Here is an 18,950-nt window from a genome sequence, read left to right on the forward strand (position 1 = left end):
AAACATAAGAACACAAAACTTCTCTATATCACTAGTTCTTCCACCCTGCACCAGAGTGCATGACCACAGTTTTTATAAGAAGACCTATGGAGAAAAGTTCAAACTTCTTCCTGTACACAAAAAAAAGAAAAATAAATAAATCCAGTCAGTTTAGGAAACTTCAAAAATAACACATTACTCAATTATTCAGTAGTGACATCTTCTGGTCAATGTCCCAACTTCAGGCATTAGTGGTTTCAAATTTAGTTTGATAGATAGAGTTCCTTGAGGTGTTTCTTTTAAATGTGCGGGGTCTAGGTGAACCTACCGCTACAATTATTATTATTATTATTATTATTATTATTATTATTATTATTATTATTATTATTATTATTATTATTATTATTATTATTATTATTATTATTTATTTATTTATTTATTTAATTATTAGATACAGCCTATGGAGGGCCATTTTACACTAATAATAATAAGTTTGAATAAGTATAAAATATAACAAATGTATAAACAACAATATTAAGTAACAACCATAATTAACAATTTTAACAGTAACAATGTAACAACAATGACAACGGTAACTGGCAAGTGTCGGTTTCAGAAATTAGGAAGAAGAAAGGTCAAGGGTTGGAGGGACGGAAGAAAGTGAAAACCTGGAGAGGACTTCAAAGGAATCTTTTAATTTTTTGTTTGAAGGATGCGAAAGGTGTGAGTATGTCGATATCGGGTAGTGAATTACCAAGAGTAGGGAGACGGTGGAAGATAGAGCGTTGTTGTAAGGTTAGGCGCGGATGGGACACATGATGGGTGCGCCGGTTGCGTGTAGGGCGGGGAGGAACGTGAATAGGGAAGTACGCTGGAAGAGAATTACATTTGGTGTAGCCATTGATTATTTTGTGAAGGTAGCGTAGATCAGAGAACTGTAAACGGCTTCTCAGGTCAAGTATACCCAGGTAGTTCATAATGTCAGATCTAGTTTTGTTCTTAAAAAACAGGATTGCGAGTCTTAACAATGAAAGTGAAAAAGTTAAAAATACTATTTAGTTGAGATATGTTTGTGATAGCAGATGAGGACCAAATAGGGGAACAAAAGTCAATAATGGGGAGAACATACGAGACAAAGTATAATTTTAAGGCGTTAATATCATTAATTTCAGTAAACCTGTAAAGAATGCCTAGAGTACGCATAGCACGGGATTTTATGGAGTGAAAGTGAGCAGAGAAGGTTAGTTTACAGTCTATTATAACACCTAGGTCTCTTACCTGAGAAGCCGATTGCAATGTATTTCCGTGGATGGTATATGCAGTGTTCATTCCTTGCTTTAGCAATGAAAAGGAGATTGTATTGCACTTCTTAAAATTGGGAGAAAAATTCCATTTCTTAAACCAGTCACCACACGAATTGAGAACAGTCTGTAATTCGTCACAGTCACCAGGCGTAGACACTTCTCTTAGGATTTTCAGGTCGTCGGCGTACAAGAGGCGGGAACACTGACTATTTCGGGTGCAAAAAGTTATGTCATCGATATAGAGAACAAAGAGTAGGGGTCCCAGAATACTGCCCTGTGATACTCCTGATAACACAGATATTATTATTATTAAAGGTACTGTAGAAAATTAGTGAGATATATAATAACTAACTGATAATATTAATGGACATCAACACGAGTCGTGTAACTCATTGGTGAGCGTTGTGGCCCCATTTGACTTAGCACAATATTTTGATTAAGCGGCGCCAACTTTGGCGATGTTCAGCTTCTCTTAAAGCCTGCTGAAGAGTCATACCGGTGGTATGCAGGACTTGATCAATCCACCTGATTGATGTCCGTCCTCGTGCTCTTATGCCGACAACTTTGCCTTCCATGATACAATTCTCCAGATTTTCAATATCCCGTCTTACAGTATGCACGAAGAATTGGACAATTCTCGTTATGACGCGGAAAGAGGGACGTTCGGAGTTATTCAGTTCTTGAATAATAGATGCACCGTCCAATGTACACGGAACATCCTCCAACACCACATCTGAAATGCGTCGATACGCATGGGCGCCCACAGGATCTTTTCCAAGGGGGAGCACATTAACAATTTTCTTGAATATAAATACCAATATAACGTCAGCAACATTAAATTGTTTACAGAAATTTGCGAATATAACAGATGCTAGATGACTGTCAGTAAGTTCAGTTTATGAAATAATCTGGTATGATATTAAACAATTGAACATCAACTTTTTAGAATTCCAGGGAGGGCAAGCGCCCCCCCCCCCCCCTGCCCCCCATTGCGGGCGCCCATGTCGATACGGTGCTTATCTCTTGCCTTGGGGGTCCAGGTATAGGAACCGTAAAGGAAGAGAGAAAACACAAGTTAATAAACTAGTCTAATCTATGTACTGTTTGTTATTGCTCTGCTCTGCCATATTTTTGCAAGTTTGCTCGGGGCAACGCGCCCTAGGTTGATACGTCTCCTAATCTCTTTGTCAGAACTTTCGGTATCACAGATGGTCGACCCAAGGTATATAAAGTCATTTACCACATCGAGTTTCCTTAATCGACCCATCAGCTGGATCTGTGCCACTCTGTCAATTACCATTAGTTTGGACTTGCTCAGGTTGATCTCTAGGCCATATTCTAAGCTTGCATTTTTACCCTTGCTAGTAATTCTGCAATGCTGGTAAGGAGAGTGTTGTCAACAGAAAAGCGCGGGTTACTGATTTTTCGTCCACCAATTGACATGCCTCCAGTCCAGTCATTGAGGGCTTTCTTCATCACATATTCAGCACAGATGTTACATAGAATAGGTGATAATATGCAGCCCTGCCGGACACCCTGCGAAATACTGAAGAATTCTAAACTGTCGCCATCTACCTTTACAGTTGCATGTTGTTTTCATACAGAATTTTCAGTAATGATATTAGATGTTGTGGAATGCCAAATTCACCAAGAACCTGCCATAGTTTATTCCAGACAAAACAATCAAAAGCTTTCTTGTAGTCAAGGAAGCATATTAGCACAGGAACAAAGAACTCACAAGATTTTTCAATTATTTGCCTCATATTAAAAGTCTGTTCCCGTGTTACTTTTCATGCAACAATTCCTGCTTTCTCAAATACGTATTAATATGGAAACTACTTACAACTTACAAAACTATTTTAAATAAATGATCAACCCTTGAGTTAAGTTAACAAAGCACAATAATTATTATAACATTTTGCTATAGCCGTGCTGTGCAGTTTCCTCGTCATTCAGATTTTGCATTTTCTTAAAATAAACAGTGGTATTTTAAAATATTTAAAACATTATCACGAATTTAATGCAATATATTACCTTCATGTTTTAATTGGTCCAAACCCCTTATTACCAACCCGTTACACGAACGTTCATATTCAGTGTTATCATTTCACCAGTGAGGTTGAAACCTATTTCTGTTATCACTAGAGCCCTGATTGTACCAATACCGGACAGCTCGAGATTTTCCTATCCACACGGCTTGATGTGACCCAATGTTCAATAGCACACTGCCACTTGTATCATTCATGGCGCACTGGTGTGTTGTTTATAATTTATCAGTGTTTGATCATGAAATGATATTGGAATCCACTGAAAAAGTACCCTGCAAGGTAATGGCATGAGAACTGATAATGACAACAAGTAAAAACCTGGCATCTGTTTTGAAGTTACTCTCTACGCCCCTTATTAATCAAATACTGATCTGTTAGTGGGACATAAATAGACCTCTTAATGCACTCGAAGTTGTGCTTCCGCATTGATAAGTAGTTCCATAAATTTCACAGTTCACATGATGTGGGCCTGTAACAGTTATCACGGTCGTTTTGAAGTTAAAAACCACGAGTTTCAAATCCAGAACGCTTTAATTTTCTTTTTACTGTAAGAACATATTTTCAGGGTATTTTGGCATAGGACTGACCACCAGTCAAAAAAAATTAATATATAAGAATGATAATTCTGCATGCATAAAATTTTGAGAGAGCATGGAGGAAATCCTGAACAATTCTTTATTGTCAGGAACATCGTAGTTCACTCACGTAGTATGTACATACAATTTCATTAGACTACAATATGGATATTATTGGAAACAAAAGAGAAGAAATCGAAAGTGAACTCCAGCTTGCAGACAAAATGTTTGGGTTATATGTAGTCCGACTGAATAAAACCACGTCTATTGCAAATATCCGGAACTGTGTAAAGAAAGATGGAATCGTAGAAAATGTACACTGTGAAGAGCAACAATCGACGGGTGAAAGAAAAGCTTTCAAGGTGGGCTTTCCGTTTAATCACCTTGAAGTAACGATAAGAGAAGGCTTTTGGCCGTAGGGAATTGTGGTTAGAAGGTTTCGCTTGCGAGATACCGAGAAGTCGAAAATGTGTAGCTCATCTGAAAGTCTTTACGTCCTATTATGGAATATAGCAGGGTTACAAAATGCCTTCTTAAACATACCTACAGAATCAATAACAAAATACGATATTATCATCACCACGGAAACTTTCCTCACAAAACACTACAACATTCAAGGTTTCTACGGATTCCACTCGTTTGCCCAATCGTTTGAAGGATGACTAGCAGGAGGAGTCTCCGTCTTCTGCAAACCACGTATCGGTGCAATACAGAAAACAATAACATTGAGAGAAAGAAGAGGAGCTGCTCGACTAAGTGGTATGTTCCGATCTGTCAGCGGAGAGATGGCGTGGAATGACATTAGTAGACGAATAAGTTTGAGTGGCGGTTATAAAAGTAGGAAAGATCACAATATGAAGATAAAGTTGGAATTCAAGAGGACAAGGAAGGGGAGTTAGGGATTGGAATAACTTACCAAGGGAGATGTTCACTAAATTTCCAATTTCTTTGAAATCATTTAGGAAAAGGCTAGGAAAACAAAAGATAGGGAATCTGCCACCTGGGCGACTGCCCTAAATGCAGATCAGTATTGATTTATTTGATTGAAGATAATACCGTCATAATAAAAACTACCTTGGGCATATACATTGATACAAAAAAAAGACACAGAAACTGCAGTGGAGAAAATAATGAAGGCAATCGCAGAAACAAAAATATGACACAAGAGTTATCCTAGCTGGTGATTTAAATGTAAGGATCGACAAGCCAAACACAAAATCGGAATTGTTGCTGAAGATAGTATTATTGAGGAAGGTTATACACTGTCAACAAACCAGACCAAAAGACATATATAGCACCAAACGGCAGTAGTAACATTGATCTCGTTTTCTTCACAGGAGAAGGTATGAACGTCATAAACCAAGAAGGACTCTGGAAACCAGCAATGACACTTATTAGGAAACACATTCCAATATCACAACAATCAACATCCACAAGTCACTCTCACAAAAATATCCAGAACCCTACACCACATCCAGGAAAATAGACATAGATTATCTCACAAAGAATATAGAAAAAATAACCGAAGCAACGTCACAAATCAAACAGAATGAATTGGAAAAATCTATAGAACTCTGTACTACAACACTCTTGTCCTGCACAATCCACTACAAGAGAAGGAGAGCGTAACCAAGGTTTGACAAGGAATGATATTTTGAAAGAAAAAAGATAAAGGCATCATTACAACAGGCAAGAACCTCAATGCAAGGGACGGATCTATCCCAATACGCAAGGGAAATAAAAGCAAAAGCATATAAAGAACTAATAAAAATAAAAAGGACATGTTACATAGGAGAGAAAGCAAGAAGTCAAGCTGAAATTGCCAAAAAGGATCCCTTCAAAGCACTCAGAAAGAGAAGAATAAACCCCGCGAGAGAGGTTCCAATGGGAACACCCAACCTGCAGTAAAGGAGTAGGCACACCCTCCCCAATCACCACAAAACAAGTAATAATGAAAAGGCTCCAGGACCAGTCGGCATATGTGCCGATCACCTCAAGGAATATTTTCACATACGGTAATGGAAGAGTACGGGATACGCTAATTCAACAAATTTATCACACCGAGCTCGATAGCTGCAGTCGCTTAAGTGCGGCCAGTATCCAGTATTCGGGAGATAGTAGGTTCGAACCCCACTGTCGGCAGCCCTGAAGATGGTTTCCGTGGTTTCCCATTTTTACACCAGTAAATGCTGGGACTGTACCTGAATTCAGGCCATGGCTGCTACCTTCCTAATCCTAACCTTTTCTACCCTGCGTCGTCGGACCTTCGATGTATTAGAGTGACTAGCATTTTTTCTAAGAAGGGAGTTCATAGTATGAAGACCAGATGGCAGCTGCGAACACTGAATGCTGTTGCTGCTGTCTTACCAACACATACTACACAGATGCAGTAGGAGCGGTGACTAATGTGCCGTGAATCGGATCACTGTATCGATTCCGTAACGTGAAAGGAATCAAATGAATCGATTCAGTAAAATAAATGGAATGTCCCATCACTAATACACACTGGTGATTATTTGCTGTAATTTGAGCTTGCTGAAGGCTCCAAGCCCATCTCCCCTCCTAGATTCCTGTCTTCGAAGTGGTGACGTCTAGTACTTGTGCGACCTTCATGTTGGTTTCTATTGTCTGCAAATTATGTAGTTGTGTAGATGGACTGAATTTATGTATCTCTCAGATACGACGCGGGCACTTACCGGTACGCTACTTTTAGAACGCGCCACGATTCTAATTGAAGTAACGGAAGGAAGTTTAGGAAACGACCGGGCCGCTGGTCTGGACGGTGTGTTTGCGCGAAGAACAAAACTCTTTAATTTAATGTATGCTATTTCTCTATTTTCCCTCATTCCTTTCTTCTATCAATTAACGAATAAATAAAGTGTGTTCAACAGCCAATTTAACAACAATAGAATATCGTCGACAAAACCTCCAATGTGATAATATTTTTGGAGATATACTGACCCGCAGTACATACATTATGAAGAGCGAGAATGCCTTGACGACATCCATCCATCCATCCATCTTGATACAAATCAAATATGTTCTTCAAGAGTTTGTTTTAAGTGATTAAACTGCATTAAAATATCAGATTTTGTTTCGAAGTGGCTAGTATGTTGTTGTACAAGACGCGTATTATCCAGTTGTGCAGCTTATGCCGTTAATTGTGTTACGGATTTTCTTCAGTGAGGAATTGTGATTTCTATCATTTTACACTGTGTCCGCAACCTTTAACATATTATCGGTAATGTTCAAGTTCAATAATTTAAATTTGCGAAATTTATTGATCTTAATTGAGTACAGTAAGAAGTTAATACGGTACTAATCTTTCTCAGTTTCAGCATCTACTTATTTTTTATATTTAATGTTTTTAATTTTCTTAATGTTTATTTTTTACTAAACATTAAAAATGTATACCCCTAGCTTTTGTGTTGCAAGTGCCGGCAACTCGTGTGTATTAGCAATATATCGTATACCGTATTTAAATTTAGTTGAATGAGGATTTTTTCTGCAGAGCTACCCAGGTGAAGAAAGGCGGATGGTAGTTTCAGAAAGAAATTACAATATGTAGTGTATACTTTTAATTAACTTGTTGCTGTGTTATTTACCTCTGTGTGCAATTGAATGGTGATTGTGAATGTTGAGTTTTTCTTTACACTGTAGGCTGTGACATATGGTAGTAGGGTTCGAAATCTTGAGAGGTTTCTATTTAGGATATCTGTAAAATTATCATATGTGGAATTCTTGTTATATCAGTGTTGTCATGGAGATTCTTCTGTATCACATCATTACACAACAACAGCTATATCCGGTATTTACTCGTGATGATTTACTTAGGCTGCCTCTCTTTTGTAAGTAATTTCCTCATTAATTGGTGTGTGAAGATCTTCAGGGGCGAGTGGCAGTAAGTTTGCGTAGGTTCGAATCGCAGGATCGGCAGCCCTGCAAAACGTTTCCGTGGTTTCCGCATTTGATCATTAATTAACCTTAATTAATGCTGCTGCATACCTAATCCTATCCCTTTCCCCGTGGACTTGTTAGTGCAACATTAAACTACTAGCAGGAATGGAATAAACATTTTCAGGAATAAATTCTGGCCATGGAAATTGTAAAAGGTATTTACTTGGAAGTAAAACCAACAATATATTAATAGAATAACCTGTGATGGTCAGAAAAAGTAAACGCAGCACACTTAAGTATTGTCTTCTACATTGAAATATACAAAATGCAAATGATCATAGTTTCCTGAATAGATATGTGTTTACATAGAAATCTGTTCCCTGGCAAAGCATACGAGTGGACTCAATTGGCCACAGGAATGAAGCTTATATTACCTGTAAGAGAAATTGTAGTATTCATTGTTAGTGCAGTATGTTTACATTTACAGTAAAATATCACAAAGTGACTAACGAACACTGCTATTGGCTGAAATGAATTCTGTGAGGCACTACTCGAGGTATTCAACATAGGGAAGATCCATAGCACCTGGGGAAGAATAAAAACTGCTAAACAAATAAACCAATTGTTTGACACAAACTCCCTTCAAGGGCTACTCTGGTAAACACAACTTGGTTATGTCATTAGAGATGACACGCACAGAAAAATAAAGAAAGGTCACTTAAGTAATTGTTGGTGGCATTGTTTGATGAAATGAGTGATAGACATATTTGTGTAAATTTTTGTCTTCACTTCAACAGATTCTTCTTCATTTTCCATTCCCAGCTTCTCTTCAGTTTTTTCTCTCTCCACCACTCCCTTCCTTCCTTCCTTCCTTGAATTTTTTTCTATTTTTACTATTTTCTCTGTGCTCTCCTTCACCATATCCATTCACCCCTTTCTGGGCATTCCCCCATGACTTCCTCCTATGACTTTCTCTGTAAATACTCACTTTGGAACTTTATCCTCTTCCATTCTCATCATCTGTTCATACTGTTTCAGCTCACTGGTCTCTATCTTACCTTGCAGGTCAGGGAATCCAAATTTTTCCCTGATTTCTATGTTTCTTATTTTATCATTTAATATCTTCCCCCTTAGTTCTCTAAGGAATTTCATCTCTGCCTCTTGGATTCTGTTTTCATCATATTTTGTTGTTGTCCATGTGCCGGCTGCATATGTTAAAATTGGTGTGTAATATATTTGGTGCAAATTTTTCTTGTATTCCTTTGGAAGGACCCAGTTACAGACTATACTTCTCACACATTGGTAAAACCCATTGGCTTGTTCAATTCTCGTTCTAACTACTTATTTTCCCATCTATTGCAATTATTCTCCCCGAATACTTGAACATTACATGTAACGCTACAAACAAAAATTAAATATGTCAGTACTTCCTCTGATCAAATTGCCAAACTGCAGCAGCAAGCCTCATCAAGTCTAGAAGCCATTTTCCAACGAACCCAAGACTTCAATTCTAGATTATCATCATGACTCTAATCAAGCATGATGCAAAATTACAGTCTTTTTAAATAACATTATTTAGAGAGCATAATTCTTAACTAAAATTCTCAATACTGAAATATTACTGTATTCTAGAAACCAACACACTTCAGAAACTATGGCTCCTATATATTAACATCCAATATTTTTATTTATGACTCAAATTTTAATGCCAAATTATAGTTGAATCAATTTTATTTTAACATTGCAAACAATTTTTAGCCAAATTTTCAAATTGTAAAAACTGTGTTTTGGACATCAATGTGTTTTAGAATTAAGAGTTACTCCATTTTAACATTGCAAATCATATTGTCATAATTTTTAATGTGTATATTATTCTTATGTTTTAAATATTGTTATCACTGAAATTAGATTTACATTCAATGTAATGAATTTTGTAACAACAATCCAAATATGACAAACCTTGAGGCAATTATATAGGCTGATGATGCTTGTGAATAAAAGCGAAACATGTCCCGGTAAATTAGTGTTGTAACATTACAACTTAGCAACACAAACTGTAATTTGTATTGAAAAGGTGGATCAAAACAACCAACAAATTGTTAGTATATCATACTTGAACGTTTCCACAACTTCTAGTGGTCTTCCATTTCCTTCAATATTCCCACATCTTTCTTTATTAGCTCTCATCATCACTACTGTCGTACAGTTTTGCATACTTATTTTCATTCTATAATCCTCTATCTCCTTATTCCATACAGTATCTTGTTCTTGTACTTCCATTTCATCTTCTCCCCATATTACTGTGTTATCTGCAAGGAGTAAGGCCTTTGCCTCCTTGGTTCCATTTTTTGTTGTATACTCTTGTGGATTTCATCCATGACTGTAATGAAGTGTGGAGGGGAATAAACACATCCTTTTTGAAGTCCTGTTTCTATTTTAACCAGTTGGTTTGTCCTATCATGGTCTTCATACTACTTACTTTTCGTTTATGGCTTTTATAACTGGTTCTTCTCCTCTCTCTGCCTTCCTTTTTATCAATGCATCCAAGACTACTTGCTGTGGTACACTGTCATATGCCTTCTCAGTATTGATAAATATCATCACTAAATCCTGCCTAAACTCCCATGTTTTCTCCATCATGTTCCTTAGGATCAGCGGAACACTGCTATTGGCTGAAATGAATTCTGTCAGGCACTACTCGAGTTTTTCAACATAGGGAAGATCCGTTGCACCTGGGGAAGGAAAAACTGCTAAACAAATAAACCAATTGTTTTTTGTTGTTTAATTTGTGGATATCATCCATGAATGTAATGGGTCCTGTTTCTACGTTGAACCAGTTTGTTTGCCCTGTCATAGTATTCATACTACTTACTCACTTTTCATTCATGCCTTTTTTATTTGATTCTTTTCCTCTCGCTGCCTTCTTTTATCAATGCATCTAAGAATAATTGCTGTGGTACACTGGCATATGCCTTCTCAATATTGATAATTATCATCAGTAAATCCTGCCTAAACTCCCATCTGTTCTCCATCATGTTATTTAGGTTCAATGGCTTGAAAAACTTAAAAATTGTGTTTACACTGGGTATGGACTACGACACTGTACGGAAGTGAAACATAGATAAAAACTGGTGCTGTGAAAAGCAGAGTTCAAGCCTTTGAAATGCCATGTTATCAGAAGTTGTTGAAAATCAGATGGATAGAACATGTCTGAAATAAGGAGGTAGTGAATCAGCTTGATAAGAGAATGGTTTGAGAGAATGTGATCCTAAGAAGGAAAATTTTGATAGAACAAACCTCAAGGCACTGTGAAATTTTTCAGGTGGTTTTGAAGTGAAGTTCAATGGATAAAATTGGTAGGAAGATTCCAAGATATGGACCTGGGTATTCAGAGTGATGTGCAAACAGAATAGTCACTGAATTTTCAAGAAGTTTTGTGCATTTCATTCACAAGCAATGTATGTTGGATTTTTAACAAGAAAGGTCATCTTGTTGTGGTTTCAATTCCATATAAAACTATATTTTATGTAGCTATGAATACGATATAAAGTGTCATCTAAAACTAGGGGTCCTTTGACTATGATTTTGATATCGACAGATATGTTAAATAATATTTTCTATGGAAGTGATCACTGATTTAAAAGTCATGTAAAACTGGAGGTCCTTAGCTATGTTCATAGTATCAATCATAGAACACTTGAGGTCCTATAGTTATGAGCATGATATCAACAGTCATGTAAAATTTTGAGTTCTTTCGGTATGATCATAATATTGACGGTCATGTAAAATTACAAGCTTGTTGCTTAGTCTGTTGGCAAATAACATAAGTAGCAACGACAGCAATCAATCAATCAATCAATCAATACTGATCTGCATTTAGGGCAGTCGCCCAGGTGGCAGATTCCCTATCTGTTGCTTTCCTAGCCTTTTCCGAAATGATTTCAAAGAAATTGGAAATTTATTGAACATCTCCCTTGGTAAGTTATTCCAATCCCTAACTCCCCTTCATATAAATGAATATTTGCCCCAGTTTGTCCTCTTGAATTCCAACTTTATTTTCATATTGTGATCTTTCCTACTTTTATAGACACAATTCAAACCTATTCGTCTACTAATGTCATTCCACGCCATCTCTCCGCTGACAGCTCGGAACATACCACTTAGTCGAGCAGCTCTTCTTGTTTCTCTCAATTCTTCCCAACCCAAACATTGCAACATTTTTGTAACGCTACTCTTTTGTCAGAAATCACCCAGAACAAATCGAGCTGCTTTTCTTTGGATTTTTTCCAGTTCTTGAATCAGGTAATCCTGGTGAGCGTCCCATACACTGGAACCATACTCTAGTTGGGGTCTTACCAGAGACTTATATGCCCTCTCCTTTACATCCTTACTACAACCCCTAAACACCCTCATAACCATGTGCAGAGATCGGTACCCTTTATTTACAATCCCATTTATGTGATTACCCCAGTGAAGATCTTTCCTTATATTAACACCTAGATACTTACAATGATCCCCAAAAGGAACTTTCACCCCATCAACGCAGTAATTAAAACTGAGAGGACTTTTCCTATTTGTGAAACTCACAACCTGACTTTTAGCCACGTTTATCAACATACCATTGCCTGCTGTCCATCTCACAATATTTTTGAGGTCACGTTGCAGTTGCTCACAATCTTGTAACTTATTTATCACTCTATAGAGAATAACATCATCCGCAAAAAGCCTTACCTCCGATTCCACTCCTTTACTCATATCATTTATATATATAAGAAAACATAAAGGTCCGATAACACTGCCCTGAGGAACTCCCCTCTCAACTATTACAGGGTCAGACAAAGCTTCACCTACTCTAACTCTCTGAGATCTATTTTCTAGAAATATAGCAACCCATTCAGTCACTCTTTTGTCTAGTCCAATTGCACTCATTTTTGCCAGTAGTCTCCCATGATCCACCCTATCAAATGCTTTAGACAGGTCAATCGCGATACAGTCCATTTGACCTCCAGAATCCAAGATATCTGCTATATCTTGCTGGAATCCTACAAGTTGAGCTTCAGTGGAATAACCTTTCCTAAAACCGAATTGCCTTCTATCGAACCAGTTATTAATTTCACAAACATGTCTAATATAATCAGAAAGAATGCCTTCCCAAAGCTTACATACAATGCATGTCAAACTTACTGGCCTGTAATTTTCAGCTTTATGTCTATCACCCTTTCCTTTATACACAGGGGCTACTATAGCAACTCTCCATTCATCTGGTATAGCTCCTCCGACCAAACAATAATCAAATAAGTACTTCAGATATGGTACTATATCCCAACCCATTGTCTTTAGTACATCCCCAGAAATCTGATCAATTCCAGCCGCTTTTCTAGTTTTCAACTTTTGTATCTTATTGTAAATGTCATTGTTTTCATATGTAAATTTTATTACTTCTTTGGCCTTAGTCTCTTCCTCTATCTCGACATTATCCTTGTAACCAACAATCTTTACATACTGCTGACTGAATACTTCTGCCTTTTGAAGATCCTCACATACACACTCCCCTTGTTCATTAATTATTCCTGGAATGTCCTTCTTGGAACCTGTTTCTGCCTTAAAATACCTATACATACCCTTCCATTTTTCACTAAAATTTGTATGACTGCCAATTATGCTTGCCATCATGTTATCCTTGGCTGCCTTCTTTGCTAGATTCAATTTTCTAGTAAGTTCCTTCAATTTCTCCTTACTTCCACAGCCATTTCTAACTCTATTTCTTTCCAGTCTGCTCCTCCTTCTTAGTCTCTTTATTTCTCTATTATAATAAGGTGGGTCTTTACCATTCCTTACCACCCTTAAAGGTACAAACCTGTTTTCGCATTCCTCAACAATTTCTTTAAACCCATCCCAGAGTCTGTTTACATTTTTATTTACCGTTTTCCACCGATCATAGTTACTTTTTAGAAATTGCCTCATACCTGCTTTATCAGCCATATGGTACTGCCTAACAGTCCTACTTTTAAGACCTTCCTTTCTATCACATTTATTTTTAACTACCACAAAAACAGCTTCATGATCACTAATACCATCTATTACTTCAGTTTCTGTATAGAGCTCATCTGGTTTTATCAGCACCACATCCAAAATATTTTTCCCTCTGGTTGGTTCCATCACTTTCTGAATCAGCTCTCCTTCCCATATTAACTTATTTGCCATTTGTTGGTCATGCTTCCTGTCGTTCGCATTTCCTTCCCAATTGACATCTGGCAAATTCAGATCTCCCGCTACAATCACATTTCGTTCCATGTCGTTTCCCACATAGCTGACTATCCTATCGAATAATTCCGAATCCGCATCAGTGCTACCCTTTCCTGATCTGTACACTCCAAATATATCAAGTTGCCTATTATCTTTAGAAATGAGCCTTACACCTAGAATTTCATGTGTCTCATCTTTAACTTTTTCATAGCTTACAAATTCTTCTTTCACCAGAATGAAAACTCCCCCTCCCACCTTTCCTATCCTATCTCTATGATACACACTCCAGTGCCGTGAGAAAATTTCTGCATCCATTATATCATTTCTCAGCCATGATTCAACTCCTATTACAATATCTGGTAAATATATATCTATTAAATTACTTAATTCTATTCCTTTCTTTACAATACTTCTACAGTACAACACTAACAATTTTATGTCATCCCTACTTGATTTCCAGTTCCCTGTTCCCTTATCACCGCTCCCTAGGCCATCCCGTTTCCCTGAATGTACCTCCCTATTACCCTTCCAAACAAATTTCCTAACATACGTACCACTGCGGTTTAAATGAAGGTCATCCGAGCGCAGATCCCTATCTCCTACCCACCCATTAGGATCTAGAAATTTCACTCCCAGTTTCCCACATACCCATTCCATAGTCTCATTTAAATCCCCAATCACCCTCCAGTCAGTATCCCTCCTACACAGTATTCCACTAATAACAATCTCCGCTTTCTTAAACTTCACCCGTGCTGCATTTACCAGATCCCACACATCTCCAGCTATGTTGGTACTTATATCAGCTTGCCTTACGTTGTTGGTACCAACGTGAAACACTACCACCTTCTCCTTCCCCTCCTCCCTCTCTTCTACTTTCCTCAACATCTGCCTCAACCTAATTCCTGGATAACATTCTACCCTGGTTCCCTTTCCTCCACACACTTTCCCCACGTGTCTAACGATGGAATCCCCCATGACCAGAGCCTTAACCCTACCCACCTCATTTGATACCCTCCCCTCCTGGTCAGCCCTATCTTTCCTGATAGCTGCAGAAGCTACTTCCTACTCCCTTTTCTCCTTCCCATGACCCTGTTCCACCTGTCTTTTCCTATCCTCTACTCTACATTTCCCTTTCCTACCTTTTCCCTTCCTCCTACTTCCACGCATCTCAGCAACAGTTCCCTGTCCCTCATCTTCCCTCTGTTGTGTTACCTGGAGTGACTCGTACCGATTTCGCACAGACACCTGTCCTGAATTCTGATCCTGAATAGAGCCCTTGGCCTGCAATCTCCTTCCCCTTAGAACATTAGACCACCTCTCTTCTACAACTCCTCCCTTTCCTTCCCGTCCCTCTTGTACACCTACGGTAACCTGTACATTGTTTGAGGGAGTCCTATCTTCCTTCCTGTCTTCTGTGAGAATCCTAATTATCTCCCTCAAACTTTCCAACTCCTCTCTCATACCCCTCAATGCCTCACCACACCCACAGTAAGTACACTCGCGCTCCTTAGCCATTCTTTACGGGGGGAAAATTTTAAATTAAAAAATAAAATAACTTTATTTGCAAAAAAATAAATGAACGGAGGGATATATTGTCTGGGATAGTACATAACAATAAGGTAATTAATATACGACTACACTACAATACTACTTAGTCGTGCTCTATTTTTTTTTGAAATCCTACAACCCCTAACAGGATAAAAGCTGCTGTTAATTACTGAATATCGAAAGTAATACACAAGAACTACACAATTCCAAACTGCAATTAAGCCTATCCTAATTTCAACAATATTTTAGTAAGAGTTTCTATGGATACCTCTACTACACCAGTACTACACAAATATTTTACAATAATAAAATAAGCACACTAAATTCTAATAGGATATTACTCGTATACTACTGTACAGTACACTACAGTAATTTTTAAACTACTTTCAGACGTATCCTAATTACGATACCGGTACCGGTCACTACTAAGCACAACAGAAAAAGGTAATAATATTTTTTCTGGCTTATGTTTCAGTGTAAGGTCATTGGAAGTAATCAGCAATCCCAGTACCTTCTAACTACTTCAGTTGCAGTGTGAAATGGACCTGGAAGTAAAGATCAAAGAGGAACCTGCCTGGTTTGAAGGAAGAACAAATGCATCACTTGTAAGTCTCATTCCAATTAACTTCATAGAAGTCAGAATATAACCCTTAGTAGCTGAATAAGTTTGGCAGGGGCATAATTTACTATCTGCTTCCTCAATATTAACACCAGCAGTAACCATTTGCTGTAAGGACATCTAGGCGTAGTACTACACTGTTTTGTTTCTTTGTCTGGGAATCCACCTCAGCGCACTACACAAATCTGCCAACTCTTACGAGCTATAAACCATAGTGTTGATGTACATCATTGGGTCATACTAGTTACAAAAACATTGTTCATGGGAAAAGGAAAGAGGTTCTGGTGGCATAAGCCACCAGATAAGGGCTGCCAAATGGACAGTTGTCCTCTAGCATTTACTAGGCAGACAGTAGTTTGATGGTGGCATAAAGTTGCATCAATATTGTGGGCTTGATATTGAAGGAGTCTTGGTTAGGTCCAGCTACTAACGAAGTTGTGATAAGCAGTGTCTAAAGATTGAGGCTTCAGGGCATTTCATGTGTTAAGTAGTTACCCATTGACTGACTGTCTGTTGTTAATTGATTACCCCTGTTGGTTTTTGAAATGGATTTCTGAAGGGTGTGTGATATTTATGGTATGTATTTATTCTGCATGGTTTAGTAATAGAATCTTTGTGGGATTGACATTGTTTCCTGTCATATCAGCCAATTGGAGTGCTAGTAGTTGCTGAAGTGATGGAAAATGGTGGGTGCTAGATTGATGTAGGTTATGGCCAGTAGGTCCCTGGCTCTCATGGAGAAATATTTTTGCTCCAAACGAAATTCCAAGTCAGATTTGCATTATTTAATCTTCTTTACAATGACACAAATGTTGGGTGAGCACATAGTAAAATTCTGCCTTGGAAGTTTACTGTGAGTATAGGTTGTCTAAAGCAACCACCCTGATGATGCTGGAGATGCACTGGAAAATTTTGGAGAAGAGTCAAGATATTTTCTTCATCTTTCCTTGCTCTGTCTGTTGCTACTCTAATCATAGTCCATTGCAGTCTTCTGAGTGTGTGACTTTCAGTTGAGTGGCTCTTCATCTCATAGCTCAGAGTGTAAACTGATGGTAAGCTAATTTCATATCGGCAATTCGGGTTTGGTCTAAGGGTATATGAGGAAGCTGAATTATCCCAGCATACGTCAGTAGTTTTAGTGGCATGAAAGTTAATTCCTGCACATCATTCTGGCATCTCAGAGTCTTTGAATACCTTGACACTTTGAAGACAGATATTCAATGAATGACTTGACTGTAATTATCTATTGCAAACACTGTCAACTGCTAATTTACAGATGAGATATTGCCCAATAGTTGCTTAAAGCTAAAATTCTGCAATTAATGACTGCTATTCTCTGAATAAATGTGTGCTTCTTGAATTCTGAGTTACAGGCACTACAAAAGGTATATCCAAGATATGTCTATTTAAGATCTCTACCTTTGATATTTCATGTTATGTTCTGTGCCTTATGTGGCTTATGAGCACACTCCTGATGAAGAACTCTAGGTTTAATATTTCTTATAATGCTACTGAATCAGACTTGAACAGATATGCAAATTATGTTAAAGAAATATGTGCCAATATCGGACACTGTTAGTGAGTGTGTTAAGGTTGGGGTTGGATTAGTCTGTACATTTTACTTTCGCTATCGAAATTACTTTGGTTTAGGGGTTGCACCTCTTCTATTTTTCACATCTGATTATAATAGAGGATTGTTAGCCATTGTAATTTTTTCAAAACTAATATTTTCCAACACTACTGCACCACCATTAGCACCACATGCTAAAAATTATTAGTCCTATTGTAATTAGTGTAGAAGAATTTAATTCACAAATCTTTTGTCAGTGGTTTTGAGATTGGATACACCAGACTGCTATGCAAAATGTCAACACAGGTGTGATAACTCTGGGTTTCTCTCACATCCACAATGTGCTGGAAGATATGTGTGTTAAGGAAAGAGCAGATTTGCCTTTGGCATACGAGAGATAAAATAGCTCAAAATTTGAATGTACATTCTCTAAAAATACGTATTTTGCTCTGATGTTAAATTCATTTAGAAGGGCAGAATAGTGATTAGCTCATTTTATTCCTCAAATACACGTCAAAATCTATGTTATATAGAGAACCATGTCTGAGGGCTCTAAAATGCTTGCTTTCTGTGAAAATTTTCTTTAATATGCCCCTTCTTTTTAGGGGGCTGACACTTTGAGGACTTAAGGCTCATTAAAGAAAATTTTTTTCTTTTCTCTTTTTCATTATGTCCCTCTCCTTTTCATGCATCCTCTTCATCCATTCCTTAGTTCGGCTACTGTTCTGTATCTTCTATATTGAATGGGTTAAGTTGGTATATTCTAGAACTTAAATTCACTTTTATTAGTAAGTTAACGTATATTAGAACATAAGCTTTTGATGACAGTCCCTCAAATCCCCTTTAGTGCTGATGAGGTTTTATGAATCCAAATGAGAAATTTAAAGGTCTCATGGTAGATCATAAAAGAGCTTCTGGAACTACCGATTACACTCTATCACTGCTGACTCTCAACGGACAGTGTTCTCAGTCCCACAGTTCTTCCCAGAACACTAGATAACATCCTTGTAACAGTAAAATATTTCTTTTTTAGTTGCTTTGAGTTTGGGCTACATCACATCTTTCTCGGCTATATGACTCTGATAAGCCTCTTCTTTCATGTTTTTTATTTTTTATTTTACACTTGGAGGCATTGAAATATGCTGTCTGAAACAGAACTGTCTT

The sequence above is a fragment of the Anabrus simplex genome, chromosome 14, assembly GCF_040414725.1.
Source record: "Anabrus simplex isolate iqAnaSimp1 chromosome 14, ASM4041472v1, whole genome shotgun sequence".
Taxonomy (NCBI): domain Eukaryota; kingdom Metazoa; phylum Arthropoda; class Insecta; order Orthoptera; family Tettigoniidae; genus Anabrus; species Anabrus simplex.